We start from the raw sequence: 16,101 nt of genomic DNA, 5'->3' as shown, positions 1-16,101 counted from the left end.
TGACCTGAGCTGAAGTCGGACTCTTAACTGACTGAGCCACCCAGGCGCCCCACTTTTTTTTTTTATAAGTAGGCTCTATGCTGGGCATGGAGCCCAACTTGGGGCTTGAATTCATGGCCCCGAGATCAAGACCTGAGCTCAGATCAGCAGTCAGAAGCTTAACTGACTGAGCCACTCAGATGCCCTTATTCATTGACATTTTTATCAACATTTTTTAAATTAAAATATTGATACATGTCCATGATTAGACATTCAAGCAGTACAGAAAGATGGGCATTATGAAGGAAAAAGCCCTAGTCTTGTCTCTGTTTTTGCTTTCCACAGGTGATCACTAGGAAATACAGTTGGCTTTTAAGATTCTGTTACAAGCGGGTGGATCTATTATAGCTCCTTTTTAAAATTCACAGCTTTAGACGTTGGCATTGTTTTCCCTCTGTACTAAGTAGTGCTTCCTCTCCTATGGCCCATGTTTTGGCTAGTGGTATGGTGACATTTGGCCAGGTGGCATGTTGTTTGATGTTATCTTTTTTTTAATGTTTGTTTATTTTTGAGAGAGAGTGAGCTCGCTTGTGAGAGTGGTGGAGGGACAAAGAGAAAGCGGGAGAGAGAGAATCCCAATCTGTGCTTTGTCAGCACAGAGACTGATGTTGGGCTCAAACTCACAAACTGTGAGATCATGACCTGAGCTGAAATCAAGAATCTGATGCTTAACCAACTGAGCCACCCAGGTGCCCCAAGGGAAGAGTTTTAGAGTGTCATTGTTGATCTCTTCTCTTTGGGTCTTGTGTGGTATATGGTGAAGTTTCCCCTGGTGTTCTTTTCTCTATTTGAGATACTTAAGTAGGAGAGGCAGAAAAATCATTAAATTTCACAGGTATACAAAATTTCCTCAGTGGATTTTGTAAAACCAATTATTAGGAGATAAAATGTGCTCTGCTGTATCACTCACAAACTGTATCACATTTGTCTCTGAGTACAAAGCACATTTGCATATCCTTATCTGTATGTACACTTAGGGAAAGAGTTCAGGAGTTATGAGTCACATTTCTCCTTAGACCACATTTTTTTTTAAAGGGGGTACTGAAGTTAAGCCTGCTTGGACAAAACTGTTAGAACCAAAGGAGGTGGTCATGGCTAAGTTGGCATGACTAGTATACAGTAGAAGTGTTATTTTCATCAGGACACTTAGGGGCAGTTGCCCCTCTAACCACAAAAGCACAAGGCAAGCCAGGATATATTACTCTTGTATTCTTACTGGATGCCAAGGCAAACTCTTCCACACTTTAGTTTTTTTATCCATTAATTGGGAACACTTTTACTTGCCATTCATTCTAAAATGTGGGTGAAATAAATATATAATAGGACCTATAGATTGTAAGAGAAGGTACTTCTTTTTTTTTTTTTTTTTTTTTCAACGTTTTTTATTTATTTTTGGGACAGAGAGAGACAGAGCATGAACGGGGGAGGGGCAGAGAGAGAGGGAGACACAGAATCGGAAACAGGCTCCAGGCTACGAGCCATCAGCCCAGAGCCTGACGCGGGGCTCGAACTCACGGACCGCGAGATCGTGACCTGGCTGAAGTCGGACGCTTAACCGACTGCGCCACCCAGGCGCCCCAAAGAGAAGGTACTTCTTAAATGATAGATATGAAGTAAATGAAATTGGTCAAATAAGAGAGACCTGGTGAAATCTCTATTATTGCCTTACCATTAAAAGTCTTAAAAGCATCTTTGTATCTTAGATTTGAGTTTCACATTGTGAGTGTTGTAATAGAATATCTTCTCTATCGTGGTAATATTATCCATTGTCCCTGTGGAAGCTCAGATTCCTTGTCAGAAAGAGAATGACTTTCACAAGTCCGCTTTACAAGTATTGATTTACAGATCTTTTGGGCACATTAGTGGTTATGTGATTTCTTTTTAAACTAGTTTTCCAATTTCTTAGCTGAGCCAATAAGCTGTTACTGGGAGTGTTTGCCTCAGTGTGCATGAGGGAGGTGCAAGTAAGAATATGGGCTGTATCTTTTCACTGCTTCAACCTAGGAGGCTTGTCTTGTTTTGGCCTGGACTTGAAGGTTCAGTGGGTCCTCTGAAATTTGGAGTTGGCTTCGCTTGCATCTGTGGTGTCACATGCTGCGGGTACTTTAGACATCTAGAGTAGCTGTGGGAATGCTCACAAGAGCTGGTCTTTTTCCATTATGGATTCGGAGTGGTATTAGGGCTCTTGAGAAAAGAGAGTTTGAAGTTGGTCTTAGAATGTCTTTCAGAAGCCCCTTGGGCTGGATTGAGTGAGGTGGTTTGTTTCTAGATTGGCAAGCACCGATAGAATCCTCCATTCCCTAGGCCTTCCCTAGGCCTAGTTGGAAGAACAACCAGCATAGCTTCTGGGGGTTTTAGGGAATGTTTATGCCTAGGCACCAACTCTATAGAGTATTTTCCTTTTCCTGCCATTCATAGGGCAGTTGTCTGGTTAGAAAGCCTGCTGGACCTGTACTCCCTTTTTCCTTTTTACAAACCAGAGAATAGCTGTAGTCACAGCTCAGGTTGCCGCTTAGGCTGACCTAAACCTGGCCTCTACCTTGGGTAGAGAAGTAGAGTAGAAGAGCAGTAGAGAAGGCCAGTAAATGACGATAAATGGTTTCTTAGCTTGTGTATCTTCTAGAAAACAGTTTGTGAAAGCATTCCATTTGATATCCAATTACATCTTAACATCATAAGCTGTTTTCTCTTTAAAGCTGTGCTGTTCAGTAACCACTAGTTGAATGTGGCTATTTAAGTTAAAATTGAATAAAATTTTAAATTCCCTTTCTTAGTTTTATTAGCCACATTTCTTGTCACACTAGTCACGTGATTAGCGGCTTTCGTATTAGACAAGGCAGATATAGAACATTTTCAGCACCATAGAAAGTTCTATTAGCTAACACTAAAATTTTTTTAATTTTTTTAATGTTTTTATTTATTTTTGAAGGAGAGAGAGACAGAGCATGAGCAGGAGAGGAGCAGAGAGAGAGGGACACACAGAATTTGAAGCAGGCTCCAGTCTCTAAGCTGTCAGCACAGAGCCCAGTGTGGGGCTCAAACTCACAAACTGTGAGATCATGACCTGAGCCGAAGTCAGACGCTTAACCGACGGAGCCACCCAGGTGCCCCAGCTAACACTATTTTAAAGAGAAAATTGCCTGTGATATTTCTAGTATTAATATCTGTGTGGTTTCTCCTTATTCATTTAATTAAACTGAATTCTTTTGTCCTCTACCAAATTATTTTAATATGCCCCTTTTCTTCACTATTTCAAGGGCCTGTTAGTTTTCTTCTGTTAGTTGTTCTCCTTTAAAGATTTTTACCTTTTAATCTGCTCACTTCTTCCTGTAGGGAATTGCTTCCTGATGCCTTCCTGCCGTTTGTTTCCCACAATTTTAGGTCTTAGTCAATACCTATTGAGAAAACTAACTGGAGACATTAATTTTACAGACTTCGTTATTATTTTTTTAATTTTAATTTTTAAAAAAATATTTATTTATTTTGAGAGAGGGAGAGAGAATGAGTGCATGCATGGGGGAGGGGGAGAGAGAGAATCCCAAGTGGGCCCTGTGCTTTTTCCCATGAACTGTGAGATCATGAGCTGAGCCAAAATCAAGAGTCAGATGTTTAACTGACTGAGCCACCCAGGTGCCCCTGGAGTCATTAACTCTAAAATGACTTTAGATGATTGGATTATGTATGATAATAATTTTTGGCCTTATTTTTTTTGTGTGATTTCTAAACTTTATGTAATAAACGTGTTACAGAAAAGACCAGTGAATATTGTTTTAAAAAATATATATTTAAAAATACATATCAACTCTACTCAATTGTATACCTTAAAGGAGTGAACCTTACAAATTTTGTATTGTAATAAAGCTGTAAAAAAAGAACAGCTTTGTTTTTGAATGGATGAAGACATGGGGGACTAAAGTTTTGCTCTACCCATTACCTTTCTTGGTTCTAGAGTTGCGTATTTCTTTTTACTGGTAGCAAATGTGGTGAATGGGGAATGTTCTAGACACTCATGGTGAGTGGATGATGAAGCATAGCTGACAAAGTAGTATTGAAAATGACACATTTATTTATTTGTTTAAAAAAAATTTTTTTTAATGTTTTATTTATTTTTGAGACAGAGAGAGACAGAACATGAACAGGGGAGGGGCACAGAGAGAGGGAGACACAGAATCTGAAGCAGGCTCCAGGCTCTGAGCTGTCAGCACAGAGCCCGACGCGGGGCTCGAACTCACAAACTGTGTGATCACGACCTGAGCTGAAGTCGGACACTTAACTGACTGAGCCACCCAAGCGCCCCAATTTATTTATTTGTTAAATATTTATGTAGATCCTTTTAGATAGTAAAGTGTTTTAAGATATACTCAAGGTGAGAATCTCTGAGTTTAGGTGCAGCTTCACACATTTTCTGGTCCTGAATACTGTTTTTCCCTTTTTCTTTTTCGGAGCAATGGTCCAGATAAACCCACTCTTCATTCACCCTTTCAGCCCTCGTAGTGCTTCTAAGTTCTGTGAACATGACACTAGGTAATATCCATAGAATGTTTTGGCCAAAAAATTTTTAGAACTGTGATGTGGATCTTAGTAGTTACACTGTAAATTGCCTTGTATGTATTTTTTAGTGGCCTGATACAGATAAAGGTAGATACGAAGGGAGTGATGTTTTCAAACTTGATTCCTACCAGAGGAATACCTGTTCCTCTTTTTGTGGACTAACTCTTCCAAATGACAGCTTGCCTCTCAAAACCTTACTGTGAGCAAGATTTCCCCCAGGTCACATTGTGGGTATAATTAGCTTATGACTTGTCCCTGAGGAAATTTAGACTGCTTATTGTGCTTAGACATAAAAAGGTGTTTTTTCTTTACAGTTGTTCTTCAAAATATTTTGTGTGTGTCTTGAGTTTCCTTTCGTTCCTCCTTTCATAGGTGAGATAGAGATTCTTTGTTGCAGTTTCTTTCTTTCTTTCTTTCTTTCTTTCTTTCTTTCTTTCTTTCACTACAGCAAACACAAAAGGCTTAGGACATCAGTTGTCCTTTACTTCTTCTCTCCTCACTGACCTTTTCCTGTCTCCTGTTTAAAAACAACAAATGGCTTCAAGGTTTACAGAGCTGCTTTATTCTTCCGTTTCTTTGTATTACCATACCTGTCAAACCACACTGCACTCTGCTGTTTGTAATTCCACCCATCTTTTGCCACTTTAGTTTCCTCCAGAATGCAACCACTAGTAGTAGTTCAGGGTGATGTTTCAAAGGAAAATCAGCGTATGCCACTCCCTTCTTCATAATCTTCCCAGTTCATTCATTTAGCAAATGCTTATAGACTAGCTGGTGTGTGTCACAAACAGAATCCTTGATTTCATAAAGTATACATTCTAGTGGGTGAAGATTAGTGACACTATCAAATAACTGTTCATCATACTTAGAGTAAAACCCCTTTTCATGCCTTAGGAAAGACTTTAGGATGTGACCTCTTCCTGTGTCTTTGACCTTCTCTTCTGTCATTCTCCACCATGCTCACTTGGCTCTGGGGAAGCTGGGCCTTAGACAAGGTCATCTCCGCCTTTGGGCTTTTGCACTTATACCTGGGATGCCTTGTCCCACATCATCAAATGGCTGGCTCCTGGGTATCATTCAGATCTCAGTTAACCCACCACCTTGGAAAGCTCTCATAACCTGCCTAGTCATTCTGGGAGTTTATAAATCTTCACAACTCGTTACTATCATCTGAAATAATCTTGTTCATTTATTAGTTACTTTATAGGTGCTCAATAAGTACATTTGTCACATAAACAGTACCTTTTTATTTATAATGTTTATTGAATGAAAATCTGTTATACACAGTTCTTTCATTCAGCAAATACTTAGTATTTCTATGTGCCAAGCACTGCTATAGGTGCTGAGGAAGGAGTAGCAAACAAGTTGACAAAATTAACTCTCTCCTAGAGTATACATTGTGGTGGAGGGAGAAAGATAATAAACCAATATATTTATAATAAATAGGTAATGAGTGAGTACCACGATGAAAAATAAAGCATAGTGAGGGAATTGAGAATGTTGGCAGAAGGGCACTTTTGGATAGGGCGGTCAGAGAAGGCCTCTGGGGAAGCCATGTTTTAGCTGATGCCTGAATGAAATAAACCTAACTAATTGAGCATTTACTGCGTGTCACAATAACCATCAGAGGCAGGTACTGAGATCCCTTTCCCAGAAAGGAAAATCAAGGCCCAGTGAGGTGAAGGCATTTTGTAAGGCTACACAGTTTAGAGGTAGGTGGAGCTGGGATTTGTCTCATGATTTATGATTATCTGACACCAGAACGATTTCTCTGTTTAAACTTGGTGTTCCCCGAGCCCTGGCTGGTTCTCATAGTTGACAAATAATATTTAATGTTTATATTTTGTCATATTAGAATTACAGAATGCTGCTCTATTACCAAATCATAGATAGTAAGAAATTTAATACCACAATGGCTATAAGTGCCAGTTCTGGAGCCAGTTAGCCAGGATTTTGATCCCGATTCTATCCTTTACCATTTATTGATTTGGGCAAATTATTTAACCTCTCTAATGCTTTAATTTTCTCATTTGCAAAATAGGCCTAATGTCCCTACCCCTCATTAATTATGAGAATTAAATGATATTAATACAAGTAAATGCTTACGTAGCACATAGAAAACACTTAAAAATAATAGCTGTTACTACTATTACTATTGCTATCTTTATTGCCAGTCCAACTTCTCTGGTCTCTCCCCAGTACCCCTCCAAAGTCTGCTTTCTTTCTGCAGTCAGGGCAACTTTGTTGATATTACGATTTCCTCAGTGGGACTATCATAAGGTGTTGGATTCACTTTAGACACAGATCCTGCCAAACCCCAAGCTTAATAGTCTAGAAAGTCAAAACAAAATATTTTGGTTCTCTGAAGCAGTGGCTGGATCAGGATCCTGTTTCTACATCCTGCCAGCTTATATGAACGGAAGAGATGGTGCAGGCCCCGCCTGCAAACCACAACTTTGTTTTGAGCCAATTTGACTTGACAGCTTCCCTATTCTACCTGCTGACTTCTTTAGCTCTGGTTTGGCAGCCAGAAGAGCAACTAAACCGGTTTACAGCTAGTCATTTATTACCAATAAAAGCTAAGTGACTCCTAAGAAAATGAGGATTTAAATGGGGTTGATATTTTTTCTCTTGTCTCTTTAAGCTTTCTTTTTTATGTCTCAAACTATAGAAAAATTCTATTCTACTCTTACAGGAGAAACCTGATAATACATTTAAGGCCTGTCATGAAACATTTGGATTTGTGTGTGTGTGTGTGTGTGTGTGTGTGTGTGTGTGTATGTTAATTCTCTCCTTTAATAAGTACCAAGACTCTACTGTCTCATTTTAGTTGGAAATCTACAAATATATTAACATGTTTCTGTTCTTTCTTAAGAGTATGTAAAACACAGATTAACTTCTTTTCAAATGTGGATCATCATGATGAATGAGATCCTCATGGTTAACAACAGGGCTTGAGCTGAAGAGTGTAGACTGGTATGTGTTGCATATTTTTAAACTAATGTGTTTGCTTTTTTAGTTTTGTTTTTGTTTTATTTCCCCCATTGCTTCAATATGCCTTCTTTCTGCTTTACTGCTTTGATTAGACCATGGGCTAAAAACCAGACAATCAAATATGTTAGGAGTGAATGGCTCTGTATTATGAAGGCTAAGAGGAATGGACAGTATCATTTGAATACGGGAGATTCACAGCCGGAGTGTTTTAGGGCTAGAAAGAAACATTTTACCTACTTCTTCGTCTGGGTTGTACTCCAAGGATGGGGTCGCTGGTGAGTTAGGGTAGAGGGTTAATCTTCTAAAGTCTTAAGGAGTCAAAAACCCTTTTGAAGATGCAGTTCGAGATACAAGTCAAATTTTGCGTTTGGTTGGAGAATTATGAATTGGTAAGTAAAGCCCTATATCTATTGCTTGGTTAAATTTGTTTTGATTACATCTAGGCAAGTCACTTTTTTTCTCGTTTTTTAAAAGTGAATACACCTTTTTTTTTTCTTTTTTTTTTTTTTGCCTTGCTGATTTGTTATGAAGAGAAACGAAATGTTTGTAAAATGTTTGAGCATTTATATTCATAGAAATCATACCATCTTTGGGTAATGTCAGTGAAACTATGAATTTGATGATATAATATTTGTTGACCTGTGATAGACTGTGATAGATACATTAGTCATCTTTTACATTGTCTTCACAAGTAGGTTTTTTAATTTTTTTATTTTTTTTATTTTTATTAAAAAAAATTTTTTTTTTTAACATTTATTTATTTGAGAGACAGAGCATGAACGGAGGGGGGGGTGCGGTCAGAGAGAGAGGGAGACACAGAATCTGAAACAGGCTCCAGGCTCTGAGATGTCAGCACTGAGCCCGACGTGGGGCTCAAACTCACCGACCGCGAGATCATGACCTGAGCCGAAGTCGGACGCTTAACCGACTGAGCCACCCAGGCACCCCTACAAGTAGGTTTTTTTAAAGTGTGTTTATTTATTTATTTAATTAGTTATTGAGAGAGAGAGAGAGAGAGAGAGAGAGAAGGCCCCCGTGCTGTCAGCACAGCCTGACACAGGGCTTGAACTCCTGAACCATGAAATCATGACCTAAGCTGAAGTCAAGAGTTGGATGCTTAACTGAGTGAGCCACCCAGATGCCCCACAAGTAGGTTTTTGTTTGTTTGTTTTGTTTTATTGTTTAATAAAATTGTCTCCTCAAAACTTAAGTATGTGGAAAGTAGTCTACAGAATTTGTCGTCTCTGCCATACACCATTTTTGCTGTGGATGAAAATGAATAAGCAACTCTGGAAACCAAGGTCCTTTGGGAACATAAAAACTCTTGTAGCTATTAATGGATTTAATTGTATTTCCTCTCTGTCACCAAAATGTGCAATAAATTGTTTATGCCCTTGTCTTTAATGGGGAGAAGTGTTCATTAACTGTATGTAATTATCATTATCGCTTTGTTTTTATTACTTGTAGATAATCCCCTTTATCTTTCCTTTAAAAAAACTTATAAAAAAAGGATAGCTATAATACTATTAAATATTACCCATTAATCTTTTTGGTGAGCTTTTTCTCTCCATGGAGAAAAAGGAAATTATCATTTCATTGTGGGGGTGAATTTGGGCTTGAAATGGGACATGATCTCCTAAACTAAGATTTGTCATAAAATTCGTTTGGCATGCTTTGGACTTAGGCCAAGTGATATGTTTACTTAAGTTCAGCAAGGGCCTCGTTCTCAGGCAGCCTCACTGATGAATGAATGCATGTCTCAGTTGGTGAGGCTTCATCTTATTTGAGTCCATTTAAGATAACATTTTTAGAAAAATGTTTGGAATGATGGCTCTCTTTGGGTTTTGTTTTGTTTTGCTTTGCTTTGTTTTATTTGATGCTCATTCAGGTATTTCCTCCTATTCTTATCACTGTAGGAAAGTTAGCAAATTGCTATAATCTGTTTAAAACCATATGCCAAAAATGTTTTGACTTTAGAATTTGGTTTCTTATTTGGCTTTACTTCATCATGTGGATTTGGATAAGTCTCTTTAACTCTTCCTCTGCCTAATAGTCATTTAGTCAGCAAATAACTGTCGAGTATACATCATATGCTGGTCACTATTTCAGACACTGAGGAGAGAACAGTTAATAAAAGAGACACAATCTCAGCTCTTGTGGGGTTTACCTTCTAGGTGGGCAACAGACCATAAGCAGATGAATGAGCAAATGATAGGGTATGTCTGGTGGGGAAAAGTAAGGTAGGAAAGGGGGTTAAATGGGGCAGAGAGAGAGTTAGTTTTAAATAAGGTGTTCTAAAAGATCTCAGAGAGGGGGAACAGTCCTTGTGGAGCACACATTTAAGCAAGCCAGTAGAGGGGACAGCAAGAACTGGTAGGTTCCAGAAACATCCAAGAGGCCAGTGCACTTGAGCCAAATGAAAGAGGAGTGAGTAAGCAAAGGGGACCCAGATCTTATAGACCATTGTAAGACTTAGCTTTGACTTTGAGTGAGATGGGAAGCCATTAGAGGTTTTGAGCCACAGAAGAGGCATGATGATGACTTTCATATTAAAATACCCACTGACCACTGTGTATAGAATAGCCTATAAAGAAGGGTAGGGTGAAAGCAGGGAGTCTAGGTAGAGGTGTTGTGATGATGTCGTGGGAGCTAATATTGGCTTGGAACAGGTTGGTAGAGGTGGAGGAAAAGAGAATTCATCAGATTCTAGGTATATTTTCAAGCCTAAAGGATTTGCTTATGGGTTGGATTTGGGGTATGATGGAGCAAAAGGATTCAAAGATGACTTGAACATTTCATTAACTTCCTTGTGTTGGTTTTCTGATTTTTATAAAAAAATTTACTATTATTGTCACCACTTTATCTTGCTTAAGTGACATTATATAAGAATGAGATCTGTATAACTGAACTCGTCAAGGTTCTTGAGGGAGTTTGTTTCTCCTTTTTTAAAAATTATTTTTTTAATGTTTTATTTATTCTTGAGAGAGAGAGAGAGAGACAGAGCATGAGTGAGGGAGGGACAGGGAGAGAGCAGGACACAGAATCCGAAGCAGGCTCCAGTCTCTGAGCTATCAGCAGAGCCCAGTGCGGGGCTCAAACCCACAAGCGGTGAGATCATGACCTGAGACAAAGTCGGACGCTCAACCGGCCGAGTCACCCAGGCGCCCCTGTTTCTACTTTTGCCATCTGCAATTAATTGGAAATAAATTCCCTTGGGAATTTACTGGGTGATGGAATAATCGATAGACTGGCAACTGATTGTGTTAATAAGTTAGATTAATTTCTTTTAGTGCTTAGGCCATGATGAAGCTATGATGGAGCAGCTGAGTGTCAACATCCCTGATTTTTCTGCTGTCATGCTTGCTTGGTGTGGTATCTCCTCTGTGATCCTTATTTATTTGATGGGTTTTAATGAGGGAGATCTGTTGCAGAAGCTATTGATACCTATAGCACATGTTCTTTGTCACTAACCCAGTGAAGCTGAAAAGTCAAAAATATGTTTTTGGTTTTTGGTTTTTGGTTTTTTTAATGAGTAATGCTCAACAGCAGACAGCCTGTCTGTGCTTCCTGGGAGCTGCTCTGTAAGGAGGAATCCTGCTGCAGAATGATCTAATTTGTATAATCTTGAAGGTGGAGCTATTTTTAAAAGAGAACAGGAAAATAATGGAGTCCTTTGCTTGTGAATGCCAAACTGGATCTTACTGATTTAAAAGGAAAGAAGCTTAGTTAGATCTTGTAGTTTGAACTCTTATTTCCCTTTTATTCTGTTTACCATGTCTAGATCAAATTTATGATAGATATATTTAGGTAACTGCTTTTGGAGTGGCACCTGGGCACCCCCTTTTTTTTTTTTTTTTTGACATTTTAGGTAAGTATATTACTTAACTTGTGATTTGGATAATGTGAGTCATGTACAAGAGCAGATACTAAACTCAGGAATCAGAACTTATGGCCCTTTTTCTATCCTGAAATGAAATTCCCGGATAATAAAGCTTACCAACATGTCTACGATATCTTAACTGCAGTATGAAGGAAAGATAAAAGGAAGGCTCTTTGTAATACAATCTGTATTTCTATATGTGAATTCTCAGAAGACATTTGTAAATGGCATGGCACGTCAGAAAGCATAGCTGTCAGGTGCTTGCAGGTACACATAGTTTTTCCTCTGTAAATATGACACCTATAAATAGAGACTGATACAGGTGTATTGCGTGGGTGACTCAGATAATATGTGGCAATGCCATTGGTGATAGGATTTTCTAGAATTCTGAATAAATCTTCATAAAGTTCTGAACAAAACAATATACAGCCCTTCCTGTATCCACATAGTAGTTACATTCCTGGAAAGTTCCTTATATATTAAATGATGAAAAAACTGAAATTTCTGTGCAAAATCTATTTAGATACAGACTTAGGTCATTATAAGATAATTATTTACATATATATACATATATGTCTGGTGGGACCAAAGGCGAATTTGTTATGAATCTAATGAAGCTTAAGCTTTAAGGCTTTTCATGTGCACAGGTTACCTCGTGGCCCTATACCAAATTTAAAAAAATACAACCTTTTATTGAAGTATAATCTATACTTAGAAAAGTATACATAATAAGTACAGTTAATGAATTTTTACACACTGGACATACCCACATAATTAGCATCCACATTGGGAAACAGAACATTGCCAACAACCCAAAACATTGCCTTGCCCGCTTCTAATCACTACCTCTCCCCCTACCAAAAATGACAAGTATCCTAGCTTATAGCGGTGTAAGGCAAGTTTTGCCTGCCTTTGTACTTCATATGTGTACACTCTTGTATCTGACTCTGTTCAACATGATGTTTGTGTGATTCATCCACATTGTTGCATGTAGTTGCAGTTCATGTATTCTCGTTGTGTAGTGTTCCCTGTGTGAATATATCACAGGTTATTTAACCATTCTGTGGTAATGGTCATGGAAAATTTCCAGTTTGAGGTGATGATGTATGGATAGTGCTGCTGTGAACATGCTTATACATGTTTATTGGTTGATATAAGCACTCTCATATATTTCATTTCCTTTCCTTTGAGTATATAAGCAGGAGTGGAATTGCCAGATCATGGGGTATGTGTATGGTCGGCTTAGCAATATGAGAGTTCCGGTTGTACCACATCTCCACCAAAACGTGGTATTCTTTGTCTTTTTTGTTTTAATCCTTCTGGTTAGGGGTAAAATGGTTTCTCCAGTGTTTTTAATTTGCATTTCCCTCAAGATGTTGAATACTTTTTCATAAGCTTATTAGCTATCTGGATATTCTCTTTTATGAATTGTCTATTCAGGTTGTTTGCCCATTTTGCTATTGGGTTGTCTCTGTATCTTATTGACTTACAGTTCTTTTTCTTACAAATATCTGCTTATACCCCCATAGATTGCCTATTTATTTATTTAGCCTTTTTACTCTTTTAATGGTGTCTTTCACTTAATTTTTTTTCCACTTCATGTTTTTTTAATGTTTATTTATTTTGAGAGAGAGAGAGAGAGGGAGGGAGGGAGGGAGGGAGAGAGAGAGAGAAGGAGAGCATGAACAGGGGAGGGGCAGAGAGAGATGGAGAGAGAATCCCAAGCAGGCTCCATGCTGTCAGTGCAGAGCCTGATGTGGGGTTTGATCTCACAAACTGTTAGACCATGTTCTGAGCCAAAATCAAGTTAGACACTTAACCAACTGGGCCACCCAGACGCACTTTCACTTCATTTTTTTTAAGTAGGTGCCACACCCGGTGTGGAACCCAATGCATGGCTTGAACTCACGACCCTGAGATCAAGACCTGAGCTGAAATCAAGAGTCAGATGCTTAACTGACTGAGCCACCCAGGCACCCCAGTGGTGTCTTTTGATGAACAGAAATTATTAATCTTAATTTAGTCCAATTTATCAATTTTCCCAGTTACATTTAGTGCCTTTTATGTCCTCTTTAAGAAATCTTAGCCTACTTCAGTATCATGAAGGTGTTCACTGATGGTTTCTTTTAAAAGCTGTATTGTTTTACTTTTTACAGTTAAATTTACAGTCCATATGGAAATAATATTTGTGTGTGGTGTGAGTAAGGGTTAAGATATATTTTCCTCCATATGGATATTCAGTTAACCCTGCAACATTTATTTAAAACAATTTTTTTTAAATGTTTATTTGAGAGAGACCAGAGACAGAGCGTGAATGTAGGAGGGGCAGAGAGAGGGGACACAGAATCTGAAGCAGGCTCCAGGCCCTGAGTTGTCAGCACAGAGCCCAGAGCGGGACTCGAACTCATGAACTGTGAGACCATGACCTGAGCCGACGTCAAACGTTCAACTGACTGAGCCACCCAGGCGCCCCTGAATCATTTATTTTTTTATGACTTTTTAAAAATGTTTATTTATTTTGAGAAAGAGAGAAGTAAAGACCGAGCAGGGGAGGGGCAGAGAGAGAGGGAGACAGGGAATCCCAGGCAGGCTCCGCAGCGTCAGTATGGAGCCCAATGCAGGGCTCAAGCTCATGAACCGTGAGATCATCACCTACATTGAAATCAAGAGTTGCATGCTTAGCTGAATGAGCCACCCAGGCACCCCCACCCTCCCTGCATCATTTATTTAAAAAGATTATCTTTTTTCCACTGCTCTGCATCGTAAATCACATGATGTTTTACATGTGGGTCTATTTTAGACTTTCTGTTTTGTATATTGGTGAATCTGTCCATGCTTACACTAATGTTCCATGTCTCTATTACTATATCTTTATAATAGGCCTGTTACCTGGTGGTATAAGTTTTCCAGCTGTGTGTTCATGATTGCCTTGACTGGTCTTTGCTCTGTTGCATTTCCTTAGAAATTTTAGACCCAGCTTTTCAATTTCCTTTGTTTTTGAGAATTGTATTAGGATTGCTCTGAATCTGTGGATTAATTTGGAGAGAGTTGAAATCCTTAAAATATTGAGTCTTTCAATTAATGGATATATGTCCCTCCATTTACTTAGATCTTCTTTAATTGATTCTGCACTTATTTGTATAGAAATATTGTACATCTTTCTTTAGATGTAGTCCTACATATTTGGTATTTTAAAATTCTAGACCTAATTTTGTAATTGTGAACTTGTATGCTTTTTCTTATACAGGACCCTTCAAATGAAATAAGCTTTAGGCACTCTGAAACCTGGTTCTCCCTTTAGGTGGAATGCTTTCACTTACATGAATGTTGGAAACATGTAGAAGGTAGTCATATCTTAGTTGTGCAAGACTCACAGGGATTATGGGTTGTAGGATGTCTGGCATTCTTGGTTTTTCCACCATTAAATGTCAGTAAAGTTCCCAATCATTGTGACAATCCGGAAAGCACCTTAGAGGCATTACTACCATCATTACTATATTAAGGCTCACTTAAAAAAATTTTTTTTTTGATGTTTATTCGCTTTTGAGAGAGACAGAGTGCAAGTGGACGAGGGCAGGGAGAAAGGGAGATACAGAATCCGAAGTAGGCTCCAGGCTCTAAGCTGTCTGCACAGAGCCTGATGTGGGGCTCAAACTCCTAAACCATGAGATCATGATCTGAGCCTAAGTCAGATGCTTAACCTACTGACCCACCCAGGTATCTCAAGGCTCACTTATTAAAACATTTTGTGTTTATTACAGTTATCATAGCCCATAAATGTAAGTGTGCTTGAATGTCCTCAAATATGTTGACCTTTTGTTTGTTTAGGAAGAGACCTAAGCGAACAGTTTCTTTTCTTTTCTTTTTTTAAATATTTATTTATTTTGGAGACAGTACAAGTAGGGGAGGGGCAAAGAGAGGGGGAAAGAGGATCCAAAGTGGGCTCTATGCTGACAGGCTGTCAGCACAGAGACCAACGCGGGGCTTGAACTCAGGAACTGTGAGATCATGACTTGAGCCAAAGTCAGATATTTAACTGGCTGAGCCATCCAGGTGCCCCAAGCCAGTAGTTTCAAATGTTGCCATCTATAATCTAGACTTTAAAAATTAGCAAATGATTCATCTTCACAAACTTCTGTTTGCATAAATATACTGGTAGAGTGGATTGAACACTGGATTTGGAGCCAGAAGAATTAAGTCTTCCTTTAATGAAAACTCTGTGATTTGGGATTAAGTTACCTTTTAATCTTCAATCTTCTCATTAGAATGGAAAGAAATAAAATAGCTGCCTAGCTGACTATTCAAGATTGTTGGGAAGAAAAGATGAGACAGTTTGTCTTAGAGTACAAGAGAAATGCCATTGATGTTGATTTGTGAGTTTGGGACAGTTAGCACAGTCACCAAGGTGAAGCCTCTTAAATAGGCTGGATCTGCTCCACTGGGGTTCTTCTCGCATGGTCACTATAGCAATAAGTTGGTGGAAAGTGGTGTCTGTTTTCTAAAAGCTTGTGTGTTTATAGGAAGGTAAAAAGATCACTACTCTGTTGTGATTCCTATATCTTAATTTTGGTTTTCAGAATGAAAGTAGGCAAACCACTCACTTTCCATTTCCTTCATGATCTTACTGCTTAGAAATG

The 16,101-nt window shown here is 38.6% G+C and overlaps 1 protein-coding gene and 1 long non-coding RNA gene across 2 annotated transcripts in view; both read left to right on the top strand.

The window, feature by feature from the left end:
• Positions 1-16,101, top strand: part of PACS1 (phosphofurin acidic cluster sorting protein 1) — a 151,510-nt gene that overhangs the window by 4,307 nt on the left and 131,102 nt on the right. The gene's annotated exons all lie outside the window — the stretch shown is intronic.
• Positions 460-11,515, top strand: LOC125930881 (uncharacterized). Its single transcript, XR_007460283.1, has 2 exons — positions 460-1,384; positions 1,628-11,515. It is a non-coding gene; the product is annotated as an uncharacterized LOC125930881 (long non-coding RNA).

This window comes from Panthera uncia, chromosome D1 (assembly GCF_023721935.1).
Source record: "Panthera uncia isolate 11264 chromosome D1, Puncia_PCG_1.0, whole genome shotgun sequence".
Lineage (NCBI taxonomy): Eukaryota > Metazoa > Chordata > Mammalia > Carnivora > Felidae > Panthera > Panthera uncia.
Note: the sequence above shows the minus strand (reverse complement) of the source record. Positions and strands in the feature narration are given on the sequence as shown.